Source organism: Momordica charantia (assembly GCF_013281855.1).
Source record: "Momordica charantia cultivar OHB3-1 chromosome 2 unlocalized genomic scaffold, Mcharantia_2.0 BLBB01000002.1, whole genome shotgun sequence".
In the NCBI taxonomy this organism is placed as follows: domain Eukaryota; kingdom Viridiplantae; phylum Streptophyta; class Magnoliopsida; order Cucurbitales; family Cucurbitaceae; genus Momordica; species Momordica charantia.
In genome coordinates, this window is record NW_028275160.1 from 12035473 (window position 1) to 12062861 (window position 27389).

General features: G+C 36.9%; 1 long non-coding RNA gene across 3 annotated transcripts; it reads right to left on the reverse strand.

Moving 5' to 3' along the window:
• Positions 1-20362: 20362 nt before the first annotated feature.
• LOC111017504 (uncharacterized) lies at positions 20363-25860 on the reverse strand. 3 transcript variants are annotated; one of them, XR_002602294.2, is made up of 4 exons: positions 25610-25860; positions 25086-25194; positions 24795-24853; positions 20363-20841 (listed from the first exon to the last, which is right to left on the reverse strand). It is a non-coding gene; the product is annotated as an uncharacterized LOC111017504 (long non-coding RNA). The 3 variants fall into 3 exon arrangements; XR_002602296.2 differs by lacking the exon at positions 25610-25860 and adding an exon at positions 25396-25603; XR_015789443.1 differs by lacking the exon at positions 25610-25860 and adding an exon at positions 25396-25603 and having other exon boundaries at positions 25086-25284.
• Positions 25861-27389: the final 1529 nt, after the last annotated feature.

Sequence of the window (27389 nt, forward strand, 5' to 3'; positions counted from 1 at the left end):
CGACCCAGGAGTGAAACTGATAAGGTAGAAGAAGCATACCATGGACACCACGCGCAACATTGCCGCGACGGAAGAGGTAGCTATGCTGCTAAAGGCTAACTTCATCTGGGAGGTCAATTACCCGACTGGCTGTCGAACGTAGTCATGGTAAAAAGGCCAATGGGAAGTGGCGAATGTGTGTGGACTTCACCAATTTGAATAAAGCTTGTCCCAAGGATAGCTTCCCCTTACCACGAATAGATCAACTGGTCGACGCTACCGCGCAACACAAACTATTAACGTTCATGGATTCCTACCGGTCAACTCTCTGAAGCCTTCCAGATCATGCGCAACCACGATATGAAACTGAACCCAACTAAGTGCGCTTTCGGATTAAGGTCGGGTAAATTTCTCGGCTTCATAGTACATCAGCACAGAATTGAAGTCAACCCTAAGAAGATCCAAGCCATCCTGAATATGTAGTCCCAGCCAACCTAAAGAAGCTCCAAAGTCTAAACGGAAAGATCGCAGTCCTAAACCAGTTCGTCTCGTGGTCGACCGACAAATATTTGCCCTTCTTCAAGACACTAAGGAAGGGAGGGAAGTTCGAATGGATAGGCGAATGTGAAGAAGCCTTCACGAACCTAAAGCAGTACCTCGCGTCTGCCCCTCTATTGGCCAAGCCAAGTCCAGGGGATAGTCTGTACCTTTACATGGTTGTCTTAGAAAACGATATCAGCTCGACATTGGTCAAAGAAGACGGTGGAACACAGCACCCCGTGTATTACACCATCAAAGCACTAATCGGGGTCGAAACTCGCTATACTCAGATTGAGAAAATGGCCATGGCGCTGGTTACCGCGGCGAGGAAGCTGCGACCCTACATCTAAGCCCACCAGATTGTAATCCTAACGGACCAACCGCTTCAGCAAATACTCCAAAAGTCGAAAGCCTCCGAGAGAATAATGAAATGGGTCGTGGAGCTAAGCGAATACAACATTCAGTACGCTCCTCGGACATCCGTGAAGTGGCAAGCAACTGTTGATTTCATTGCCGAATTGACCCTAACGCAATCAGAAGAAGGTGCAGACCCAAAACAGTGGACCCCATACATCAATGGTTCGACAAACGACCAGGGCTGTGGGGCTAGGATCCTACTGACGAGCCCAAATTGGAGTCGCCATGAATATGCTCTTTGCTTTATGTTTCGAACCTTCAACAACGAAGCTGAGTACGAGGCACTAATCGCCGGACTCGGGCTAGCCAAGTCAATGGGGGCTCGACACCTTAGCGTCATTAGCAACTCTCAACTGATCACCAATAAGGTTAATAAGGAATACCAAGCCAGGGACGATCAGATGGCCTCATATCTCAAAAAGGTGCGGGCACTACTGAACGCCTTTGAGACAAGCTCAGTCGGCAGGTCCCTTGTTAAAAGAATGCCAATCGGATGCTCTTGCCTGCCTCGCATTGTCTTAATAAACCGATCTATCTCGGACTGCGTTGGTTGAAATTACAAGCAAGTCGAGCCTAGCTGAGCCGGAAATGATGGACGTCAATAAGCCAGACATCACGAATTGGAGAACCTCGATCAGAAAGTACTTAGAAACGGGGGAACTGCTAGAAGATCAGACAAGCGTCCGGAGGCTCTGAAGACAAGTCGTACATTATCTCCTTAGAAACAGAGTTCTGTACAAAAGAGGATATTCCTTTCCGCTTCTCAGATGCGTAAGCCCGACCGAAGTCGAGTACATCCTCAGCGAAGTCAACAAAGGAGACTGTGGGGACCACTTGGTTGGCCGAGCACTCGTGAACAAGATTTTACATCAAGGGTATTATTGGCCCACAATGGGTAAAGACTCCAAGAAGTTTGCACGACGCTATGATAGGTGTCAGCGGACAACTGTCGTAACATAGTGACTAGCCGAACAATTGACGAGTGTAACCGCCCCTTGGCCCTTCGCCTAGTGGGGCATTGATGACACGATGAAATTTATGCTCTTATTCTATATATTTATTGTGCATTTTATTAATTTATTATGATTAAATATTTGAATTTAATTATAATTTTACATTTTGCGACAAGTTGAAGATATTCAAAAATAATAATTTAAAAGCGCAATTTTATATGATAATGCGAAGTTCACAAAATTGGAGAGAGTTCAGCGGATAAAATACAAACAAAATTATTATGTCAGGAAGATTCAAATTGAAAATTATGGATTTTTATGATATTTTGTAAATAAAGAGATATAATCAATTCAGGAAATATGACATAATCATAAATTGATTAGGAATTCTTTTATTTAATTTATTTTCTTTTAAATAGGATTTTCCCGATTAGTTAGGAATTTCTTATTAGAGATAATTCGTCCCTAAAGTGGATAAAGTTAATCTCTATAAATAGAAGAGCCTTATTCGAAGATCCATCATTCTAGTTCCAATAAAAATCATCGTTCTCCTAAAATCAAAGCTTCTTCCTCTACCATGATTGGCTAAGCTTTAATTCTTCCAATTCAAAGGTGATTCAAGTCCGATTGTAAGCTTGGGACGCTCAAGCTAGATACAGATTCCTTCTTTTTCAATTATTCTTTATTTCTTGTTCTTATTATTTATGAATAGTTTATATTGATTAAATTGACGTCTTATATTCATATTAATTGTTCTACTACTACCCATGAGTTTGTGATCCGTAATTGTCATGAATGACTGAAATAAGTAGCAAGAAGTTGACTTATGTGTGTGTATTTATGGCTTTTCTATGTTACATAACTTGAATAATAGACTCTAGGAAAATTAAGGAACAAAAGTTATCTCAAATTAATTGATTTTGGTTTAGTCATTCTCATTATCCTTAATGCTATTCATTAATTAAAATGATACGCTATCCTGCCCAGCTGATTAATTAGTAAGATTTAATTTTGATGCTTTGTAAAAATTAATTAAATTAGGAGAATTGAAACTTACCACGACTATTCCAGTAACTAGATTAAGTTCTTGAATTAAGAAATCAATTTTGTGTAAAGCCTATGATCAAAATTACAATTTGATGAAAACCCCACTTTTGGATTGGAAGTTTGGTAAGATTGACTTTCGTTTTACTTTTAGTTTATCTTTTTAAATTTCAAAATTCAAATTCAAAACTCCAATTTGATTACAACTTTGAGAAATTAATTTCATTGGTTCCCTTGAGATTCGACCTGGTCTCACTAATTTAGATTTAGTAAAATCAGTAATTATTTCGGAGTGTCTCGACAACCCTTACCAAAATTGGCACCGTTGCCAGGAACCATTATTAGTTTCTCATTGTTTTATTTAACTGTTTATTTTTATTTTTTATCATTTTTAATTTTTTTATCATATGATGGCAAATTATGGACAATTCTGGTCAAGATCAAGTGGAGCAATTAGGCAGGTAAATTAGGTAAGCGAACTTAAAAGTCAAATTTCTGATTTAACTACTTTGGTTCGTCAATTGGCTGTAGGACAATCTCAAATAGAAACGGGGCGTGATATGTACTTACTTCAAAGACATCCTATGGGTACATATCCTCAATCTGAGCAGTATTTCATTCAAGAACCCAATGTTGTAGGCAGATTTCCTAGTCCACCTCACTATGACCCTAATCACTAAAATTATGGATGAAGGGATCACCCAAATTTGACCTATGAAAATCAAAACTTCGTTAGACCACCTCGACTTCCTACACAAGACTTAGGTATGTCTTTAGAAGATATTGTTAAAAGTATTGCTAATAATAATCTCCAAATTCAACAGGAAAGAAAGACTACCATGCAAAGAATGGAAACGAATGCTCTTCTATTTCAAAAAGAAACAAAAGTAGAAATACAGAGTTTGGAGAACTAAAATACTCAATTGGCTACACCAATAAATCAATTGGAAGAGTATGGAAGGATACCTTCTCAACCAGGGGAAAATCAAGTGGAGAACGATAGCATGCTTATGTTGAGAAATGAAGAGGATATTCCTCCAGAAACAATTACTAAGGAGAATGAGCATAATGAAGAAAATGAGGAAATTTCTTCTAAAGAATGTGAGATAAAATTTAATTCTCCTTTATCCTTTTCACCTTACAATACATTACCTCCCTTTCCCAATAGGTTGACTAAACCAAAAGAAGAAAACAACGAAAAAGAGAAAAGGGAGGTAAGTAATAATTTATCAACTGTCTTGCAAATGAAGCTACCAGAGAAATACGAAGGTCCAAAACAATCATTTATAGAAACAATCGATACGAAGATCAATGAAGATGAAGACGTTCTCCTCGTGGAGTCTGATAGAAAGACTGTACAATTTAATATTTTTGATATTATAAATGATAAAATTTCTCTCTGTCGAAATACTATGATTGATCTAGTCGTGCAGGATATAAATACAAATGAAAACATTGATCACAAACAAGAGCTAGATGAAAAGTCTAGTTTCAACGAAATTGATGATGACATTGGAGTGGGAAAGATGGCAGAACCATTAAATGTTGAAATTTTTGCCTCAAATAATAAAATACCACCTTTAATTGACCAATTTGACTTTGGATGATTGAAATATCTTTGCACACTGTCGAGTAAACTTACGTTAAACAGTTGCACTATTGGGAGGCAACCCAAATGTTTTCTTTATTTTTATCTATTTATTTGTTTATAGTTTTGCTTTTCTGTTTTCTTTCACTTGGTTTATTTGGTTTTTGTTTATGTATTATAAGAAGAAGTCCATTTTTAGAGCAAGCTTGCATTTTCCCACCACTAACATCATAACTATTCAATCCAAGTAGCTCAAAATCAGGGAAGTTTCTCTTTCAAAAAACTTTTGCATCTTTTTCATGCTTTACTCAATATGTCTTCATTCATATATATACTATTTTCTCCTTTAGAAATCTTTATATTTTTAATACTGACACGACCCGTCCCAAAAAACCTACTAGCTCTGAAATGAGTCGTGTCGACCACAGGCCCTGAGTAACTACGAAGTCCATGGTCAACTTCTTCTTAACTTTGACCTGAACTTTGACTAACAAATTCTGAATGGATGCACAATAAATCAATAATCTCAGCGGAACAACCATTCTTACATTCACTCTAAATATTCTTTTCTATCAAAGAGTGCAGATAAAAAAAAACTTTTTACAAACAAATCACATGCATACAGAATGTCATGCAACTCTTGAACTGTTCTAGGTGGCAGAATCTGATCTACTTTCTCCTTGAAACTCAGAAACTCAGTTACTGTCTGTGGGGAAAAATAAAACGTAAATAGTGAGCTGGGAAGCTCAGTGAGTAGTAAGTTAATAAGAAAATAATTTCGTAAAATTTCTTTCATAAACGACCGAAAATTTCATTCTTAAAACAAAGTTCATAAACTGAACTAACAACATTCTCATTTAAATTTCATAAAACTTGAGCAACTAAAAACTCAGTAAACTTTCTCAATATCAAACTTGTAACAATAATTTCTTTCTAGGCAAACTGAAAAGACAACGCTCCCAAGTCTAGGATTTGGAATCCAGATTTGGCCCTAATCACCCCGACATTCCCCTGTTTCCCCTACAACTTAGTTACGTCAACTTCTCAACCTGCTATAAAAACACATTCTAAAAACGTGTAACACATTCTTTTTCTATCATAAAACAAGCTACAGAAAATTCAACACCACACATCTACCCATATTCTATTTTGGTCTACTGGCGTAGAGTAATCTCAATACACACAGCAGAATAATTCTTGTCTGGCGTAGAGTAATCTCAATATGCATAGCAGAATAATTCTCTCAACACTTAGAGTTAAATGGTCCCAAAGACCTTGTATTTCTGGGTATACTATAGAAACATTCTTATAGCATACGGCTAATCACCTGGATACAATAACATGGTGGTTTGAAAACTATTCTCATAAACTGTTCTAAAATTTTTTTCTTTTCTTTCTAAGAACTTTTCTAACTTTCTCAAATTATTTCTAAAATCTTTCTTCCTAAGAACATTTCATGAAATTCTAAAATCATTTTCTGAAATCTCTTTCTAAATACCTTTCATAAGCTTTAAACATTTTTCTTAAATCATAAAGCACTTCTAAATTCTCAAACAAACACATTTTATTTAATTCTCAACATAAATGCTAAATCATACATAATATATATAATTTCTCAGAAATTCTATAATACTAGATAATAGAAAACGTTTAATAAAGTAACCACTCACAAATCTTTTAAAATGGATTGTACGCTGTTCCAATTTCCACTTGACCTGAAATATCGATTTAATACCAAATTAACTCACTTAATTCCAACATAAACTTAATTCAAATTTTAATCACAATATCTTCAAACAAAACCAATTATGGATTAAACAACATATTCTCTTTCTTCAATAAAAATTCACTTCTGGTCTCTCTTACCACCTTACAAGTGGGGCCCACAAAGAAGAACCGCTTTAGTTGACGGAGTCTTTACTTGAGGGGCTTCCTTCCGAGCAGACCGGCGCCAGCGTCGCTTGTTCCTCTTGCGCCTCTCAGGTTCAAAGGCTACGGCGCATTCTAGAGTAGCCACGCGTTCATGAAGAGTCTCGTTCTCAGCACGAGGAACTTCGACCTCCGCCTCCAATTCGACACTTTCGATATATAAGGGTAGAGTTGGCCCTGTAAAAGAATTCAGCCTGATCCGCCTGACTATAAGCGAAACTCTTCATATTAGCAAGTGCGCAACGCAACCTCAAAACCTCGGAGGTCGGTTCATCCTCGCTAAAAGGAAAGTCGTCTCTATCATGGGGTACGTCGTCGTCAAGAGAAAGCTTTCGTTTCTTCCCCATCGTTGGAGATAAGAAGGGGGGAGGAAGCATCTGGTTTTATAAGGGTGCCATCACCTACCCAATAAGGAAGGCAATGGGACGCATTAAAAGCGTTAATTATAAAAGCCTTACTAGAGCATGACTCGAGGAGGCAAAGCATCGTACGAGCAAATTAATGCCTTAACGATACGTGCCCCTACTTTAATGAAGCAAAGTTTGAGGCGGTGAAGCATCGTACGAGCAAGTTAATGCCACAGCGACACGTGTCCCTTCAGGTTACATGTGTGACAAGACAAAAGGGCATGAGAGAAGTTTGAGCATTATTCATTTATCTAACATTATAGGTTACATGTGTTGCCCTCGGCGATATTTTGACATACACAAATGAAATAAGGCGCAAAAACTTCCAGAGCCCCAGATATATGCAAAACCAAACCTCATCTCCAACACAAAACCCAAAGTTCCGTTTGGCGAAAGGCAAACTTCATTCGCTTGAAGCACCACCGCACGGTGAGGGCGCCTTTGCTGGATACCGCACGCACGTGCTCGAAATCTGGGAACTTGCGGTCGCAAAAACGAAACCAGAACAGGAATGGGCAGCAAACACACTCCTTGAGGTCGCGATGGCTTAGGAAAACCTTCATCAAGAACGGGGAGAACTACGAGATGCAAGGAGGATTAGAAAAGGGATAAAGGCCTTATCTTCCCCCTCCCCCCTTTTTATAGCTAGATTGGAAGGGCCCCCTGGGGGAAACCGTCACTTCATGCTGAAAACAGTCTCGAGATACGAATAAAGTAAATGAGACAAAGTGGAAGAAGAAAAAATGTCATTGATCACAAATGGGGACTGTGGGCCCCAAACCCATTACAAAAAGACGAAGGAAAAACGGCGTCGCAGCCACGAAATATGCCGGTCTAAGAAAAAAAGCAAAGAAAGGCGGAAATAGAGCAGCAGTCACAGGATCAGCGCGCAATAGCATTTCACAGCATCCTCCCTTCCAGACGCCTCACTCTGCGAAAGAGAGATTGGTAGGCCTGCTTCGTTTCCTCCATCCCTCGGAGGACCTCCCGAATCGTGTCAACAGCGAAGCGACGACCGTTCTCAGCATCGCATTGTTCCTCGCTTGCCTGGCAAAATTTCATCTCCTGCCCAAAGATGCATGAGAGGAGTTCGTCCCTACTCAGACCCTCGAGTTTAGAAGGATCCCATGAAGGAAGATTTGGGGGACCGGGGGAGTCGCCTCTTCATTGGAAGGATTTCCCTCCTCCCTTCCTCCGAGACCTCCCTCGACCTCTTCCTCTTCTCCGTCGTCAACGCCTTCAGGTCCTCGTCCGGCTTCTGCTTGACTGACAAGATATGGGCCTCTATGCGCCTGTCGATACAAGAGTCATGGAACTGACCCACGAACTTACTAGCCAGGTCCTGGTAGATCTCGACCGAGTGTGGGGGGAGATCTTGGAACCATTGCTGAGCAAGCCCGTTGAGGGTTTCTGAAAAACCCCGACAAAGCTCGGCATTGCTATATCCCGCTTGGCGCATCGCGTCGTGGTACGATGTGGCATGGTCCATGGGGTCTGCCGACCCATCGTACTTGTCTAGATGGGGTCTTTTGAATCCTGGGTAGTTTACAGCCAGGATGTTGGCCGTGAAGGGTTCTTGAACGATCTTGGACGACTGATACTTGGTGGTGGAGGCGACACCCCCAGCCCCCAACTCAGTTTTCACTCGGTTGTAAATGTTCTCCTTGACTCTATCCAACTCTTCCTGGGCAATTCTGGATTGGAAATTACTTGACCTACTCGACGTCTTGGTACTGGTCTCTATGTCTAGGCGATGGACATTCGGCCGCGTCTGGAACGACCTCGGTTGAGTTTATCCCATAGGTCTTTCGAACCTTCAGGAAGTTCTAGAGATGCCTGGGGGTTCTCGATTCTATGTCCCCCATGCACGGGGGCCCAGGGTTCACCCTCAGTAATTCCCCCTTTCATCGCACTTCTGTTTGGGAGGGGGAAGGTTCAGTCACTCAAGATCTCGACTAGCCTTCCCACCTGAGAAGTCATATGGGAGTGGACCGTCCTTATCTCGCTACGGAATCCAGAACTTTTCCGGTGGGGATGTTCCGCCTTCTTATTACCGAGGTGCCCCACCGGGCAGTGCATGTTGACATTGTCCCGGGTCCCCCTCATCTTTTATGGCGCAGGGGGAGTCGGAGCAGGCTTGTCGGCGCCTTGTCACGCTGACGTTCCTCGTTGATGGTGTTTTCGTAGGACGATTCCTTGTCGAAGACCATCCCGATGATGTCTTAGTGTAGAGAACCCGTTTTTTTTTTGCTTGAAAACGTCATTTCCCACAGACGGCACCAATTGTTGACGGAAAAATTAGTAGAGGGCCACGGGGTACATGGACGAGCAGTCCGGCTTGAAACCCAGCGGACCTGAAACCAAAATACTCAGCGTCGGTGCGGTGACCCGCCTAAAACACTCTGACTATCATGTCAGCAATCCAAATGGAAATAGGAATAAGACACTAGAGGTATTAGTGTCAGGATTTTCACTTACTTGGTGAAGATGAAGGTCCCTCCTTTTATAGCCTTTAGGACCGACCAAGAAAGATGACGGTCAGGGGTGGTAGCTACGTCGTGTTCTGAACGTTTGGTCAGAAGGATGGATTATGACCAACTTCTCCTTCTAGAAGCGAGGAGCTCACTACATATGTATCTCTTAACACCTTGGACACCAACAGATTAGGACTACTGATCATCCGCCATACCTGTTTAGCTACCAATGCTTGATTAAATCCTTCAAGATCCCTAAAATTCAGTGAACCCAACTCCTTAGGAAAACACATCCTATTCCATTACATCCAATGTATTTTGCGGTTTTTAGCAATTGGCCCCCACCAAAATCTCGCAAACAACTTGGAAAACTCATCACAACAACCTTTTGGGAGTCTAAAAACACTCATGGAATACGTGGGAATGGTCTGACCCACACTCTTAATAAAGATTTCCTTCCTAGCTACCGAGAAAAAATGCCTCTTCCAACTTTGCATAGCTTTCCAGACTTTGTCCTTAAGGAAACGCCAATCTTCTGATTTCTACCTAGTAAAAGCTAAGGGTAATCCCAAATAATGTCCAAGATTGTTTACCAGACAAACCCCAAGAAGAGATTGGAGATATCCCCTCTTATCTTCATTGATGTTGGAGAAAAGCATACAACTGACTTATGAAAGTTCACACACTGACCTGAAGCCATCTCATTGCGTAATAGAATCGTTTAAGCTCACAACACTCCACTGCATCAGCAAAGAAAAGATGAGAAATACCTGGACACTCTTCCCCTAGAACAATTCCCGATATTTTATGATTTGTGGACGCTTCTGTAGTCATAGAGGAAAGGCCTTCCTCACATAAGAGGAAAAAAAAAGGAGAAATTGGATCACCGTGTCGGAGTCCTCTTGAAGGAGAGATTCTACCTTTAGAAACTCCATTTATATTAATTGCAAAAGTCATGGTTGATATACAATGAATGACTTTGTTGATCCAAGGAACCGCAAAACCAAATTTAGCCATTATTTCTTTCAGATATCTCCACTCAACTCGATCATAAGCCCTACTCATATCAAGTTTCAGAGCCGCTACTCCCTCTCGACTTGTTATAACCCCTTTCATCGCATGGAGACACTTATGACCCATATTAATGTTATCACTAATAGTCTGACCAGGAATGAAAGCTGACTGAAATTCAGATATCACATCATTTAATACAATTCAGAGCCAGTTGGCCAGAACTTTTATTATGATCTTGTAGGTAACATTGCACAGACTAATTGGCTTGAAATCTGTAACAAAATTAAGATTACTCACCTTAAGGATAAGCACAATATTGGTTTCATTGCATCCCTTCAAACTCTTTCCCTCGTTAAGAATCTCCAAACAGCTAGCTATAGTCTTTGGACCCACCGTATGCCAGAATTTCTGATAGAACATAGCTAGAAAATCGTCCCGTCCAAGAACTTTTGTAGGAAACATCTCTTTAATTGTCCTTTCTACCTCCTGGGCATTATAGGGTGCAAGCAGAAGACAATTCATATCTGGAGTAACCTTTAGTGAGATAGAACCCAGAACCACATCTATATCATTCTCACTAGGCTTAGAAGAACAAAAAATGTCCTCAAAATAAGCAATAAATGTCTGCTTGACTTCCTCCTCATCATTAAGCCAACTTCTTATTGCAGTAGTAATTCCGAATATCTAGTTCTTTCTCCTTCTCATAGAAGCTTTCTTATGAAACCATTTGGTATTCTTATCCCCCACGTTCTTATCATATTCCTCATTCGAAACTCTTTTTAGTTTGTTGATTTGGGTTAAAAGATCTTGGTTTAACTCATTTCCCCACTTTCTAAGAGCAACCTCTGAACCTTTCAAATGTTCTACCAAAGACCTCGCACCAACATTCCACTATTTCCACCCTCCCCCATTAGTAATCAATTCCTCACACTTTGCGTAGAACTCATCAAACCTAAGGGGCCGTTTGGTTGGGGGGTTTTCTGGGTAGGAACGGGAATGGGCATAAGTAAGTAAAGTTCTTGTTTGTTACATAGATTTAAATTTTTTTCGTGTGAATAACGTTCTTTTCATTCATGAGTTTGTCCATCGATTTTGTGACAGACTCTTTATCTCTCTTCTTTTAAATAAATTTCTTTTAATATAATTATTTACTTTGTTTTATTCCAATTAATTAATTAAAATTAGTTAAAATATTTAAATTAAATTTATAATTAATAAAACAAGATTAAAATTTTACCAATAATGTACTAAATTAATTATTCTATTGTAATAAATTAATTTATTAAAGTATATATTAATTTTTTTAATAAAAAATGTAATTAATTGATGCAATTAATAGGATGAAAATAATTAATTTTGTTACACATAGGAAAGGATAATTATTAAGTTTGGTTGCTAAATAAAATCAACAACATAAATTTAGATATATTATTTATAATATATTTATTAAACAGTGAAACGTAATTTAAAACATAATTGCTTAAAATAATAATTATTTTAACTTAATAAAGATAAATTAATTATTGAAAATTAATTTGTATTGATTTTAAAGTTTTACACAAATATATCATTTTGCTAAATATATATATATTAAATTTTAGTTAAAAAAACATTTAATACTAATTATTCAATTGATTATTATATAAATTGTCAATATAGCTAACTTGTTTAAAATTTAGAATACTAATATAAAATAATTTAATTTATATTATTTATTTTTTTAATTTAAATTTGATTTGTTATTAATCAATGTTTACAATGACATAAAATACATATTTCTAGAGTAATCACGCAACATATATATAATTTAATTTTAGACATCTTAATCTCAGGCATCTTAATCTCGGACATATATACAACCAAACACAGTTATTTTTGTTTCCCAAGCATCTTATTCGTAGGTATCTTAATCCCAGACATCATTTTTGTAACCTTGAACCAAACGGTCCCTAAAAGGTTTTGCTGATCACTTTTTAGACCCAACTGACCCAAAAAATACAGCTCGCATACTATAACCCTATGATTAGATTTTGGCCACTCTAGATGCTTGATTCGATAATCCTGTGTAGTAGTAATGAAAGCATTATTGCAAAGAAACCAGTCTAGCCTCCCTCTAACCTGGGCTTCTCTCTGCCTCCTACTATTCCATGTAAACTGGTCTCCTTCAAACTTCATCTCCATTTGATTGCAGGCGTCATAGTCTCCCTGAACTGTGAGTATAGAGATTCTCGCCTCCTTTCTCCACCCTCATTTTCATAATCCCAAAGAATTTGGTTTAGATCACCTCCCACCAACCATGCAGAATCATCATGATTATGAAGCCTCCTCAAAAGTGACCAAGTTATCCCATGCCTTGAAGCTTTCGGATGTCCATAAAAACCTGTAAAACATCACATTCTACCCTTACAGTTTATCCCAGAATCAATATGATTAATAGAATAAGACCGAATTGTAACATCCACCTCTTCATTCTACAGCAAACATAAGCCACCGTTGAGACCCATACTATCAACAATAAAACAACCAAATAGATTCAGAGCCACTTTAAACTTATTCATCACCACTGAGCTACACTTTGTGTCACAAAGAAACAGAATATGAGGATTTTGTGACATCAGAAGTCACATTTTGTTCGGAATACTGAGGGAGCTCCCAAATCTTGAACATTCCAACATGAGGTTTTCATTGCTTCCGGCATGGCTGTTCCACAGCCTCTGCTGATATCAGAAATTCATTATTAACCATTGCCTCCTCTTCACACTCCAGTTCACGATGTTTCTTTGCTGCTGGAGAATCTACAGATAACCCAACCATCTTTCGTTTGGACCCAAATCCTTCCCCTATCTCTCGTAGCTCCCAATTCCACCCTCTCGGTCGTCAAACCTGATCGACTGGACTCTTTTCTCTGCCTCCCCACCTCTCACTTAATTTCGTTGGAAGTGGCTAAAGAAGTCGAAGGAAGAAAGAGTAGGGCAATGCCAAAAAGCCATCTCGTGCAGGAGCAAAGGCATGCGAGATGAGATTGGAACCAAGGCTGTTTTCAAAATTATCTCATGAGCAGCCTGGTCATGTTTGTTGAGCTCCTTTGTCTCATTGTCGAGATCGTAATCATTCGATTCCGCCCTTACTCAACTAAAAAAAGGTAGGCTAGCTCCTACTCCTTCTTTCTTCTCCTTCATCGTCGTTCTAGATCCGCTGAAAAAGAGCCATTTTTCTATTTATTCTAGTTGTTTGATATTAGTAAAGCGCTAACGTGCCCCTGCCATCTTTCTAAAGCAACAAGCGAGAAACTTGGACTTGAAGAAAGCAACTAGAGAAGACTATTGATCTTCTTTGGAAGGTGGTCGAGCAAAGAAGTTAAATCATCTTCCATAGTCATTCACAACCCGCTGGCTCCAGAACTGGTGGAAGTTCCCCACGTCGACCCCAAATGTGAAGCACTTCGAATTCCAAATTGTAACCTCCCATTCCTCGAGATCCGATAGCATGCTCGTCGATTCTTCCTTTCGTTCCTTTTATCTTGGACATCTCACTTGGAATGCTATGGTTCCTGCTTTCTACCCATAGTTAGCATGTATCTCTCCAGATCATACTTGAAGAAGACCTAGCCTTGTGGGTCGAAATAGAAAACAACTTCTTTTTCGAGAAGCGGTAGTGATAATGAAGGAAGAAAGACTTATTGGGAGAGAAATATGCTATCGTTTTCGGGGGGGGGGGACACTGCAAGGTGGGTAGTTTATCTGGGGCAGATGCCTCCTAAAGAGTAACGGAGGTGTGCTCAATAACCCACAAGAACGGAGTTGAGGCTCCCACTGTTAAAAGGACCCATGACAATGAAGAAGAAAGAGAAGGAGCAAGAGTAGGAGCTAGTCTGCCTTTTTTTAGTTGAGTAGGAGCGGAATCGAATGATTACGATCTCGCTGAAGAAGTTCAAGAATGGTCCCCCTACGCAATAGGGGTCGAGGCACCGAAAGCCTCCTGCCGAGCGACCACTACGGGAGGTCAAACCAAGGACCTATGCAAGTCGGGGCTCGTGCCCGAACAATATTGGATCAAACAATAGGGGGATGTATCACTGACCTCTTTTTTATTGAATCAATACAATTAGGGGAAAAGGCTTTACGCGTGCGTTTAGAAACATAGGCTGACTGCTAAGCCCACTTTGGCTCAGCCGCACCACTCGGGGTGCGAGCCACTTGAGAAGCAAGCTATTACAGCGAGCGGCTGGGGAAAGTCGGTGATAAGCAAGAAGAGAAGAATAAGCAAGAAGAAAAGAGAAGTCCCGAGAAGTACTTCACTACGACCTCCTCTCAATTGAGACCATGTTGGAGAAAAATGGCGACTTCATAAAAAGCAAGAAAATCGCCCAGAAAACTACGACCTGACTCGAGAGGGCGACCCGGGCGGATTCCTCCTTTTGCTCCTCAACGTACGAGGTATTAGCAGCCGTTTCCAGCTGTTGTTCCCCTCCCAAGGGCAGGTTCTTACGGATCTAACCGTTTCGAGAAAACTAGCCTCTTTTAAAGGAGTTGCTCTGCGTTGATCACCGTGGACATACGTAGCTCCCGCTTTACCTTCGCCTACACCCGCTTGCTCGCTTCCAACACAAGCACGCTATCCTTTGTTCACCCTCTACTACTTTCTACCTCGTGAGAAAATTTGCTACAGTTTAAAAAAGAACAACAAATGGGTAAGAAGGAGAGTAGATAGGTGCATGGGCCCTGTACCCAACCCGAAAACGAGCAGGGGATAACAGGAAGAGGTTAGGAAAGATTCGATCTGACGTTTTCAGCAGTTGACCGGGAAAGGCTGGAGGGGCTGATTCCACCGATGAAAGAAGTCAGGCTACATAAGACTCTCTAGGAATGGTGTGCTACTAAAAGAAGGGAGGGCGATAGAGAGAAGTGGAAGGAAAACAGCCTCTCATGCATTACCAAAAAGAGACAGCGCGGAGAGCGCTTGAATAATACCCACAGGACCTTCTCTGGGATGAACTCAGACTTTTTTCAGTAAAATGAATGATTTGCTTCTTCTGTTTTCTTGCCTGCGCTAACAACCCGCTACTATACTGGAATATATAAAGGAAGGTCTTACCGAGATGCGCTACGCTACCCAGCGCATAACCTTGTTTCCCCGACCTCTCTTTTGGTTATGCTATTACCAATCGTGGGTAACCCTCGAGCCGGCCGTTCACGCGCGCCCAAACAAGCACCTATCGCAACAGGGAACTATACAGGCAACAACAAAGGCGGTTTGACTGGGGGCGCACTTGTTGGAAAAAAATTAAATAAATCCTAATTCATGATTATTCTAAAATAAAAGCCATAAAATTCCAGAACAATCAAGACCAAGGATCTAAACATGGAAGAAAACCAAAATCTATAAATGGATTATAATTACCTAAAACCATTAGATTGATTGATCATGATCTGCAAAAAGTTGTGGTTTGTGGTCTTCCTCAACTATGCAACCCAGACCAAATATGGGCAATACTCTCTGTTTGATGGGGCACAGAAGGTTCGAGAAGCATAGTGTATTGGGGACGATAACCATATATTTATAGGTTAATCTGCTTATGGCTTTCCTCATAGGGGTAGACAGGCATCTTTTTTTGTTCGCTTAGTAAGCTAGGCCAAGGCCCCTTGTATAGGAGCTTCAAAGTGAACCTTCTTATTAGAGAAAAGAGAAAGGGCCAGTAGAAGCTAGTCGCCAAAAGCTAACTTCCAGGCCGGGAAGGAGCCGTCGACTTTCGAAAACTATTAGTAAAGCGCTAATGCACCCCTGCCATCTTTCCGGCAAGCCCCAGGAAAGTATAGGTTGGCTTCCAGCTCCATCTCGACTGGGCATCCTGTTCTCGAGGAGGTGGAGTCCTAGAGCGAACTACTCGTGTTGCCCCAATCCTTTTTCCCGATTTAGCTTTTTCTTCCGAGTTCGAAGACTTATCTGATTTTGTGCTTGAACCTTGTCTATCCTTACCCTAAAACCTTAAGCATGGCCCATACTGGTTTTCAAATTTCTGGATAACCCCAGCATTTGTGTACATACTCGAACAGTTTTAAACATATGTCTTATCCTCTCGTAATGATAACAGAAATCCGGTAACCGTTCATACTTAACGGGCACCCAACATCCCCTCACAGGACCTTCTGAATTAACTTGGATTCCGTTCATACTTAATGGACACCCCGTCAGTTGAAGTTTCTTCCAATCTTGAATAACAAAACACTAACCACCTTAAAAAAACCACCAACCCATAAATTAATTCTGACGGTGCAGCCCAGGGCTGAGAGAAACGCCATCGGTAGGGAGAGCGACTAAGAATCCATATTAACTATTATCAAACAAGCTTGTTTGAATTTATTAAAAATAAAATATATTTGAGATATCTATAATCTTATTTTAAAGGAGGTCTATGGTGTCGAAGGGATAGTAGGGAGAAAATTTTTATGTCAACAAATTTCATGTAATTAATTTTTTATGAACGAGAGAATTAAATGCTCGATTATTTGAAAATTGAAAGCAAACAATATTATTCTAGATTCAAATTTAATTATGGTACTTGATTCAAATTCCAAATTAACAAACCATGGTACTAATACAGAAGTAGTTGTCAAGATTTTCAGTGTCTCAAAAATAAACGTTGAAAATCTTTAAAACAGTTACAAAATAATTTACCTACTTTTTATGAGAAATAAAAATAAAATGATCAAAGGTAAAGAATAAAAAGTAAAGAAAATTAGGTTAATAAGAAATCTAGTCCACAAACTTCCAAATTTGACTGTAATAGGTATGAGTTGTAAATTTCTATAATGGATTTTAAATAATTTACCTACTTTTATGAGAAATAAAAATAAAAAGATGAAAGGTAAACAATAAACTAAAGGTAAAGAAAATTAGGTTAATCAGAAGTCTAGTCCGTAAATTTCAAATTTAACTGTAATAGGAATGAGTTTTTCTATATAATATGTCGGTTAACTTAAAAAATGGTTTATATAATAAAATAGGTGCTTAAAACTGTGATGGTAGAAGAAAATAAAAACAGTAAATAGGGTTTTACAATGGAACAGAGAAGGGGAAGAGGATTACAGGAAGAAAAGGAGGAGAGAAAACTGTAATAATATTGGGATTTGATAGGAGAAAGGAAAGTGTAGTTATGGGCTATGAAGAAGCTATTTGTTTCATGCGAATCCAGGATTCCCGTGAGACGAGCATCTGGATTCCCATGTTAGTTGTCCAGTAATGTAAGATAGTCGGATATCTCGAGATGTTCGGGTATCCCAGGATGTCCATACGAAAGGCATCTGAGTCGATTTAGATGCCCTTTTGAAACATAGGTTTCCATGATTCTCACGTCGTGGACATTTTATATTGACATTTTTATCCCGTCATTATTTTTTCATATATTTTTTTTATCAAATTTCTTTAGTTTATTTGTAATTTTATAATTTAAATACATTAATGTACTATTGACTAATAAGCGAGAAAGTATATTTATGTATTACATGTACATATAAAATAAACTTCAATTAAATTAAAAGGGGTTCGGACATAGGAATTAGTAATCCTATGTATTTTCCGGCACCAAATGTTATAGGGTTAGGTGGTTGCCCCGTGAGATTAGTCGAGATGCATATGTAAGCTGGTCCGGACACTCACGGATATCAAAAAAGAAAGAAAAACAAAAGAAAATATATTTATACACACATATAAATTCACATACATATATATAACAAAAGCATGCTCAAGCAGCAAAAGGGACCTTGATTTTTGCAACATGAGAAGGAATAGGTACAGACGAAAGATTTATCTCTTCCACCTATAAAAACACCCATGCCAGTCACTAATCTTTAAACAAAAAATTAAAGTTATTAATTGTAGTACTTATTAAATGATAGTGTTTAAATTAATGAAATCCAAAGTCAAAGATTAAAATGGAAAAGCCTTCCTTATATATTCGGTAACACGAGATTTCTATTGGGTCGTGATTCCCAAATTTGGGTGGCCTCACTTTATATTTACGTTCGATTTTAGTAAACACCATCAAATGATTCCTTGATTATGGTAAGTCTAAATCATGATAACTAAATTAAAACAACTCGTTTGAGACCAAAATGATAGTAAAATGTCTGCACCAGATTTTAAATGTCGATATGGATGTGTTAAATAATATCGATAGGCAATGGATATTCCTATAAAAATAATAAAAATTAAATAATTCATAAAATGTATTTAAATTAACTAATTAATACTTCTTTCCCATTTAAATAAGTCAAAAATTATTATTATTAATATTGCATCCATGTTAATTATATTTTCTTACATCATTTCCATTTTCTCACGAAACAATAAAAATGATAATTAACCATTATGTCTATGCCAAATCCATAGACATGAAAATGTCGACTGAAATGTAAAATCTAAGGTATACCGCTTAGACTAAATTTGTAATATAATTAAGAGGTAAAAATATAAAAGTGAATGGATTATATTGTTGTAGAAAATGGGAGAGAATAAATGGAAGAGATGGATGTAGAGATTAAATTATATTGTAATTATAACTAAAATAGGTCAAATCATATGACATAGTAATTATAATGAGTGGCATAGGACTGCACAATACAAAGTGAAAAGTCGGGGTATACAAACCACATATAATTACTTACTCCAAAATGTTAACCTTTAAAAACTACCGTTTATTAAAATTTATTGTGCCCAAAAAACAGCCCACAATCCGATACTAAAACGAAATAAATTGTAAAAAAATAAAATGGCACAATAAAGTTGTTTTTAAGTATTTAGAAGGTGACTATTTTTAAATTTTTGTGCATAATCTTATTTAAATGGTTTTTTTTTTAATATTTAAAGGATAAGATCTGTCTGATACAAAGAAGAGGACAACGACAAGCTCACACTTCAATAGGGAAGCCGATAATCTCGCAAGCTTGCACGAATGTTCAAGGATAAGGAGACAAGTGGTGAACTCCGCCTAGTTCTAACCAAAGGATGGCTAGCGCCATAAGGATTCCCCACACATTGGGGTTTGGTTGCGCCGGCACCACTCTACCAAAAGTCAGGATGGACTGAGCAAAAAGAGGGAGTGGAAGTCTGACTCCATTCCAGAACATCCGAGGGTAAAAACTTACCCATCCCGGAGGGGGATCGTCGATCCTTTCGTCCTGCGACGCATTAGGACGTAATTCAAGACTCTGAGCAAATTTTCAAAAGGTCCTGCTTCGTCGCTTGCGACGAAATATGGTTCACAATCAAACGATTAGCCATTTGGAGTCGAAGAGCGGGGGTACAAAAGGTGTGAATAGTGCGAACAACAAGAAGGGTAATCAACGCCCCCTTTTGAACGGATTAAAATTCTCATTTATATTTTGTTTATTACAAATTTCAATGTATACTAAAGTTAATTGCTAAATCAAACTATCAATGAATTCAAATCATTGCCCACACTTTTGTACTAAAAAGGCTTACGTAAAGTGTGCTTTTTTTTTTTTTTACATTATTGGCTACTTTTCTTATAATAATGAACTTAGATTTACATCCCCATTATAATCGCGCTAGACAAATATCACTATGTGACTTAATAGAATGAAAATGATAGAAATTAAAGTAGGGAACAAATGAAGCTCGAATAGTTAATGAGAAAATAATTATAGAAAAGATCCTATTTTATAATGGTAGAGAACTGATAAAAATTTTAACTTATTATAAAACGAATGGACATAATTTTTCGTATTCACGTATTTTAGATTCTATACTTTTTTGAAATTTTATTTACTCGAAGCTGAATTAAAATTCTCATTTATATTTTGTTTATTACAAATTTCAATGTATACTAAAGTTAATTTCTATTTTGTCAAACTAAAAAAAATTATATTTTCACTTAAAAAAAAATCAGTGTATTTATTCAGATCAAAATTATTGTATGTGTATTATATTGAAATAAAAATTGTGTTAAGTACTAAAACTTAATTTACCAAATAGAATATAAATTATAAAATAATAAGCTTCACAAAATAATAAGATTATTATTGTATGTATTAATTTTTTGTTCTTTTTTTTCCACACATAAAATAACCGTACGCTAAAGGACCGTCTACAACCACGAACTCTTCTATGGTTAATGCTCCATTTCCTTCTCCCAGGGTTAGTGGTAGTTTGATGCTACCTTCTGGTTAAACTTTCACGCTGAAGAAGCCGACCAGCGGCGGGGCATCTCTTGAGCTTGGTTGAATCTCATCCGAGGGTTTGCAACACCCCTAGAGTGAGGATGTTGGCCGAACTTCCCTCATCCACCAAGACTCAGTGTGTGGGATGTGATCAATGTCTGAACTGGCTTATTCGTCTGCGAAGGTAATGGGAGGCCCAGGCTCAAGAGCCCTTACAACTAGGACTTCCCAAGTCATCGGACTGTTTCTGGTTTGTCGGGTCAAGGCTTTCCCTTTGTTCCCAGAGTAGCCTACCGCGGGTCCTCCGCATAGCGCCGCCTAACATTTTAAGTCCTCATGATTAATTTGAAATTTGAATTAGGTCCTAACTAAATTTCAACCTAAAATATTGGTTGTAGTTTTAAGAACAAAAAATAATAATAATAATAATTCACATCTAAAAAACAAAAAAATGATTGACGTCAGCCCTTTCCTAAACACAATTCAAGTTATTTTAGAATTTTCTTGTTGTCTTCTACACCTATTTGGTCTCTCTCCTCCATCGTCTTTCTTTATTCTTGTGTTTGTTTCTCCATTTTAAATCTTCGCATTGATGCACAAGCAACAGTAGCACCAAGTGACTTGGAATCGGACGCGAGGCGGAGACGGAAATTGAAACGACGAGAGGTTAGAAATGAAGAAGAAAGTTCGAGACTCGATTCAGAATCTTAGCTGCGTCGCTGGAAAGGTAAGTTTTTGAGTTCCATTTTCCTGGGACTCTTTTTTCACCCCATTTCCTACCAGAGTCTTGGTTCCCTTCTTTAATAAACTAAGTGGTAAAGAGAATGAACTTGGGGAGGTGCCACTCAAAATGTTGGTATAGCTTTGCCTAATTATTTTCACAATGGTTCCTATACTTTCGAAATGGTGAAATCTGGTTTTTCTCATTTTTCTGGAACACACCGAGGAAGAGGCACCGACTTAGCCGCAAGCTGGCAAACCAAGTTATTTCACATGCCTCCTCAAACTTGTAGTTCAAATCGGAACCATTCTCATCTACTTTCTCATACATTGATCTATGTTCTGTAGCGTGGTTAGTTAGCTTGTGTATGACTCATTTCTTTGCCACCAAATACTTCCAACTCAAAAACAACTACGAGTCAGTCTCACAACTACGACTAGTCTTGGTTTTCCTCATTCCGTGGGTTATATATTTGCTGGATGTTTTTGGGTCTACTCATCTTTTCTAACACTTTTATGTGAGTGTGTATTTGGTTGGTTGTCTAATGATCTTTTTTTTACCAGTTTTATTCATGTTCATGTACACATTTTTTAAGTGTTTTTTTTAGGAGGACAAAACTATGCAATATTTTTTAGTCCGAGATATTTGTGACTTTAATTTCGCTTTCTGTTGAAATATTTACGTTTAAGATATTAGTCTACCAGATTACATACAAATTTTAGTTGCCAGATAAATGCAGACCCGAGATTAGTTGCGGCTTAAAATTAATCAATCAATCAAAATCCAATTAATTCAAATTTCTTCCCAAAAATTTCATTCCATTCCATTTCATGAAGCATGATTTTATTACTAACACAATTTTCACAAACTTCCCACCGCCAAGCAAAACTCACAACAACAAAATTAAAAAGGAAAGAAAACTAATAAAAGGATCAAGAAAAACTGCAATTAAGTTTGTTTATGAAATCAAGGGAAAAAAAAAGATCGAGGAAACAAAATCATGAATCAAACTATAAAATTGCTTCATGAAATGGAATGGAATGAAACTTTTGGGAAGAATGTTTGAATTAATTGGATTTTGATTATTGATTAATTAATTTTAAGCAGCAACTGATCGTCCGGTCTGTGCTTATTTGGCAACTAAAATTGTCACGTAATCTGATAGACTAATGTCTTAAACGTAAATGTTTCAACATAAAGCAAAATTAAAGTCACAAATATCTCGGATTAAAAAATATTACATAGTTTTGTCCTCCTCAAGAAACACTTCAAAGGAGTGTGTACATGAACTTTGAATAAAACTGGTAAAAAATGATCATTAGACCTGAACCAGCCAAATACACACTTACATAAAATTGTTAGAAAAGATAAGTAGACCTAAAAACATCAGACAAATATATAACCCACACGAATGGAGAAGATCAAGACTAGCCGTAGTTGCGAGATTGACCAGGGAGTTAGAGACTCCATAGTTGTTTTTGGGTTGGAAGTACTTTGTGACAAAGAAAAGGGTCATACACAAGCTAACTAACCAGACTACTGAACATATATCGATCGGTGTTCAAATGCTTAGATATGAGAATTGTTCCAATTTGAACAACCAGTTTGAGGAGGAACGTGAAATAACTTGGTTTGGCAGCTTGTGGCAGAGGTTGAGCCTCCTCCTCGGTAAATTTTATTTTTTTTTTTTTTTGGAAAAACCTGATTTCATCATTTTGAAAATATAGGGAACCATTGTGAAAATAATTACTGACAAAGTCATACCAATCTTTTGAGTGACACTGGATTAGCCCTCGCAAGTTCATTTTCTTTGCCAGTTAATCTATTAAAGAATGGAATCAAGACTCTGGCACGAAATAGCGTGAAAAAAGAGCACCCAAGGAAAGGGAACCTAAAAACTTACATTTCCGACGACCTAGCTGAGATTGTGAATCGAGTCTTGAGCTTTGTTCTTCATTTCCAGCCTCCCGTCGTTTCAATTTCCACCACCACCTCGCGTCCTATTCCGAGTCACTTGGTGCTGCTGTTGCTTGAGCATCCATGCAAACATCGAAAATGGACAAACAAACACAACAATAATGAAAGACGATGGAGGAGAGAGATCAAATAGGTGTGGAAGACAACAAGAAAATGCCCTTGCAAGATTCTCTAAAATGTCGGATTCTCTAAAAATTAAATGCCCGATTCTCTAAAATGCCTAATTCTCTAATTTAGATGAGCTAGTCGCTTGATTGATCGCTGAATTAAATGCCAGATTCTCTAAAAATTATATGCAACTAATATTTTATATTCAAATTTAGTTATGGCCTGATTCAAATTTCAAATTAACTGTGATAATATTCTTTAACTAATTTATGAGTGAATTTTATATAATCTATATAATATTAAAAAAAAAAACACTTTTAGAGATCATGTCAACATGAGTGCAATTGTCACCTACCCATTCCCTTAGTTCGAAGGTTTGAACCTCTGATACTCCATTTTTTTAGTACAACATAGGGGTGAGAGATCAAATTTACAATCTCTTAATCGGAGATATATACCAATTAGAAGCATTATATGTTAACATTTATAATAATAATGTTATTATTTTATGAAGCTTATTATTTTATAATTTATGTTCCACGGGGTAAATTAAGTTTTAGTACGGTACATTTATGAACAGATATAATACACATACAACCAAATTAGAAATTAGCTTTACTATACCTTGAAATTTGTAATAAACAAAATATAAATGGTAATTTGAATTTTAGGTTTGAGTAAATAAAAATTTGAAAAGGTATAAAATCTAAAATACTTGGATACGAAAAATTTTGTCCATTCCTTTTATAATAAGTTAAACTTTTTTGCATTAATTATCGAATTCTAAGCGAGAATTTCAAAAGTTTCATAACATATGAGTTCTCTACCATTATAAAATAGGATCTTCTTCCATAATTTTTCTCATTAACTATTCCAACTTCATTTGTTCCCTACTCTAATTTTTCTCGTTTTCGTACTATAAGTCATATAGTGGCATTTGTCTAACGATTATTAGACAGGTAAATCCATTTTTAGATACGATTTTCTTCTTTGGTTTTTTTGTCTTTTGTAATTAATTTTTCACTTGTTCAAAATTCTTGTGCATGCTTTGGATTTGCCGGTAAGTTTATTTTTATAAGAAACATAGCACATAAATCAAATAAAAGAAGCATATTTTTTTTACGTAAGTCTTTTTAGTACAACAATGTGGGCTAGGGTTTGAATTAAGTGATAGTTTGATTTACCAATTGATTTCATATTCTTTTATTTTAGATAGCTTGAGTTGCATTAGGACGTTTTTTTTTTAGTAATTTTGCTTTATTATTATTTTGAGGCTTCATTTACCTTTTTGTGTTTTTAAGTACTTTTCTATCTCGTTAAAACAAGCAACTCAAGCTCAGTCAACAATAAGAAACCAGCTAAAACAAACTATACTAGCTCAGATTTAGTAACCGATAAGAAACAAATGAATATATACAAGTGAAAGATGAAGAAGAAAGATGGGAAAAAGAGCACAGCAACTCACCGTCTCAAAGAATTAGATCCCATATTCATTAGTGAACGTCTGACCAACTACAAGTGCGCCTGCACAAATGTTGAAAATGGACAAGTATGAAAACACTAGAAATAAAGATCAATCGAGATTCGAATTAGAAACAAATTTTAACATAGAATAATGGCCACTAGTTATTGTACAAAGCACAAAATTCAGAAACTAAAAAGATCCTACATAATTAAAGCCCCTGTGAAAGCTTTACAATATCAAAATGGTGGAAATATTGAGAAAAATATTTGTCAAATGAAAGACTCTACTAACCAAAAACTGCAATACAATCCCTCCAAAAACCAAGCCTCCTAGTGTTACAAGTTTGCTCATATGCAAGTCGTATCAAACTAATCACTTGGTTTCCAACGAAATCAAAGGCCTGAAAACGATTACGAGGAACATAGAGTGAGACGATGGAATTGGATGCAAGAAGTATTATGAGTATCCATAAAAGCATGAATTTCAAAATCTGCCATGACACATATTTGCAGGATCGGATTAGAACTATCAAAATTGGTCAGAAATACAGTGGGGACTAGAGAGAGATTTATGGAACAATTAAAATCACAGGATAAGAAACCTTCATTTCTGCAGAGTGATTCAGCAAATATAATCTCAAAAATCTCTACAGTCCATATTTCAATCATAGATTTGGGTGGATGAATAAAATGACTTCTCCTTCTCCGTCAATTATTTTCTGAATTGAACTTGGAAATGAAGCAAGGGGAAGAGGGAATTAATTAAGACAGATACTTCTAATTTTAATATCAAATTATTAAACTAATTGAAATCACCGTTGGGTTTGTCGCTGTTGCAGAGCTCGCCGTCGTTCAAGACCCCACCTGCTGCATGCTATGGCGCCGCCGTGAAGATTCGTCGCCGTTCAAAGGACGCGCCGCTGCAAGATCTGGGTTCGAGGGGTGTGGGTCGCCGTTCGGAGATGCTGCCGGTGTAGAGTGAGATTGCGGGAGACAGAAATGGATTGAAGAGAAAGTGAGATGGAGAAAAGGGGCAGATCGTGAGGAAAATAAAGAAGAAAGATTGGGCCACGCATTTGTTTTAAAACATTCAATGTCGTTTCCTAATCGATATTCAAATTTGACGTCGCTTATTAATTGGCATTAAATTTCCAATTTTTCACAATAAATTTTAATAAACGGTAGTTTTTAACGTGCTGCTGACCTTGATGACAGTAGAGCTGGCGACCGAAGTTTCGAGAAGTAAGAAGTGCTTCGTTGATGTACTGACCAAACAAAGAAAGATTTTTTCCAGTACGTGCCTATCAATATAATTCTGATTTCTGACTTAACAAATATATGTCAATTAGGGCTGAGTTATGCTCGTTTTGACAGACTTACGTCACTTTCGTTATTAAACCTTTTAACTTTTCATATATCATATGATTTTACCTCTTTTAGTTATAATTACAATACAATTTAATTTCTACATCCATCTCTTCCATTTCTTTTCTCCCATTTTCTAGAACAATATATATCACACGATATAATCCATTCACTTTTATACTTTTATCTCTTAATTATATTACAAATTTAGTCCATACAATATACTTTAGATTTATAAATTTCAGTCGACATATATGTCTATGGATTTGACATAGACACAATAACTAAATTATCATTTTTATTGTACCGTGAGAAAATGATGCAAGGAAATATAATTAACATGATGCAATATTAATAATAATTATTAATATTAATATTTCAAGAAAACACTTTTATTATTCTTTTATTTAATATTTATTTTCTTTCCTTATTTATCTCAATTCCTCCCTCTCTTCGTGTTAAAACACAAAACACTTTTTTTCTAATTTAATATTTATTTTTTCCTCATTTATCTCAATTCTTCCGTCTCTTTTCCGTTAAAAAACAAGATACTTTTATTTTTACTTTTCTTTTTATTTTTATTTTTACTTAATATTTATTTTATTTCCTTATTTATCTCAAATCTCTTTCTATGTATTTCTAGTTAAATAACAAAACACTTTTATTTTTGTTTTTATTTAATATTTATTTTTTTCTTATTTATCTCAATTCTCTCCTTCCATTTCTGGTTAAAAAACAAAATACTTTTATTTTTTTATTTAATATTTATTTATTTCCTTATTTATCTCAAGTCTCTTTCCATTTATTTCTAGTTAAAAAACAAAACACTTTTATTTTTCTTTTTATTTAATATTTGTTTTTTTCCTTATTTATCTCAATTTTCTCCATCTATTTTTGTTAAAAAAACAAAACACTTTTATTTTTCGTTTTATTTAATATTTCTTTATTTAATAATTATTTAATTTCTTTATTTATCTCAATCCTCTATGATCACATGTCTAATTTCCCTCTAATCCTATAACAATTATAGGTTCATAGCTTCTTCATAGCTCATAATTGCACTCTTTTTCTCCTATCAAATCCCAATATTATTATAGTTTTCTCCCCTCCTTTTATTCCTCTAATCCTCTTCCTCTCCTCTGTTCCATTGTGAAACCCTATTTACTGTTTCTATTTTCTTCTACCATCACAGTTTTAAGCAGCTATTTTATTATATAAATCATTTTTTTAA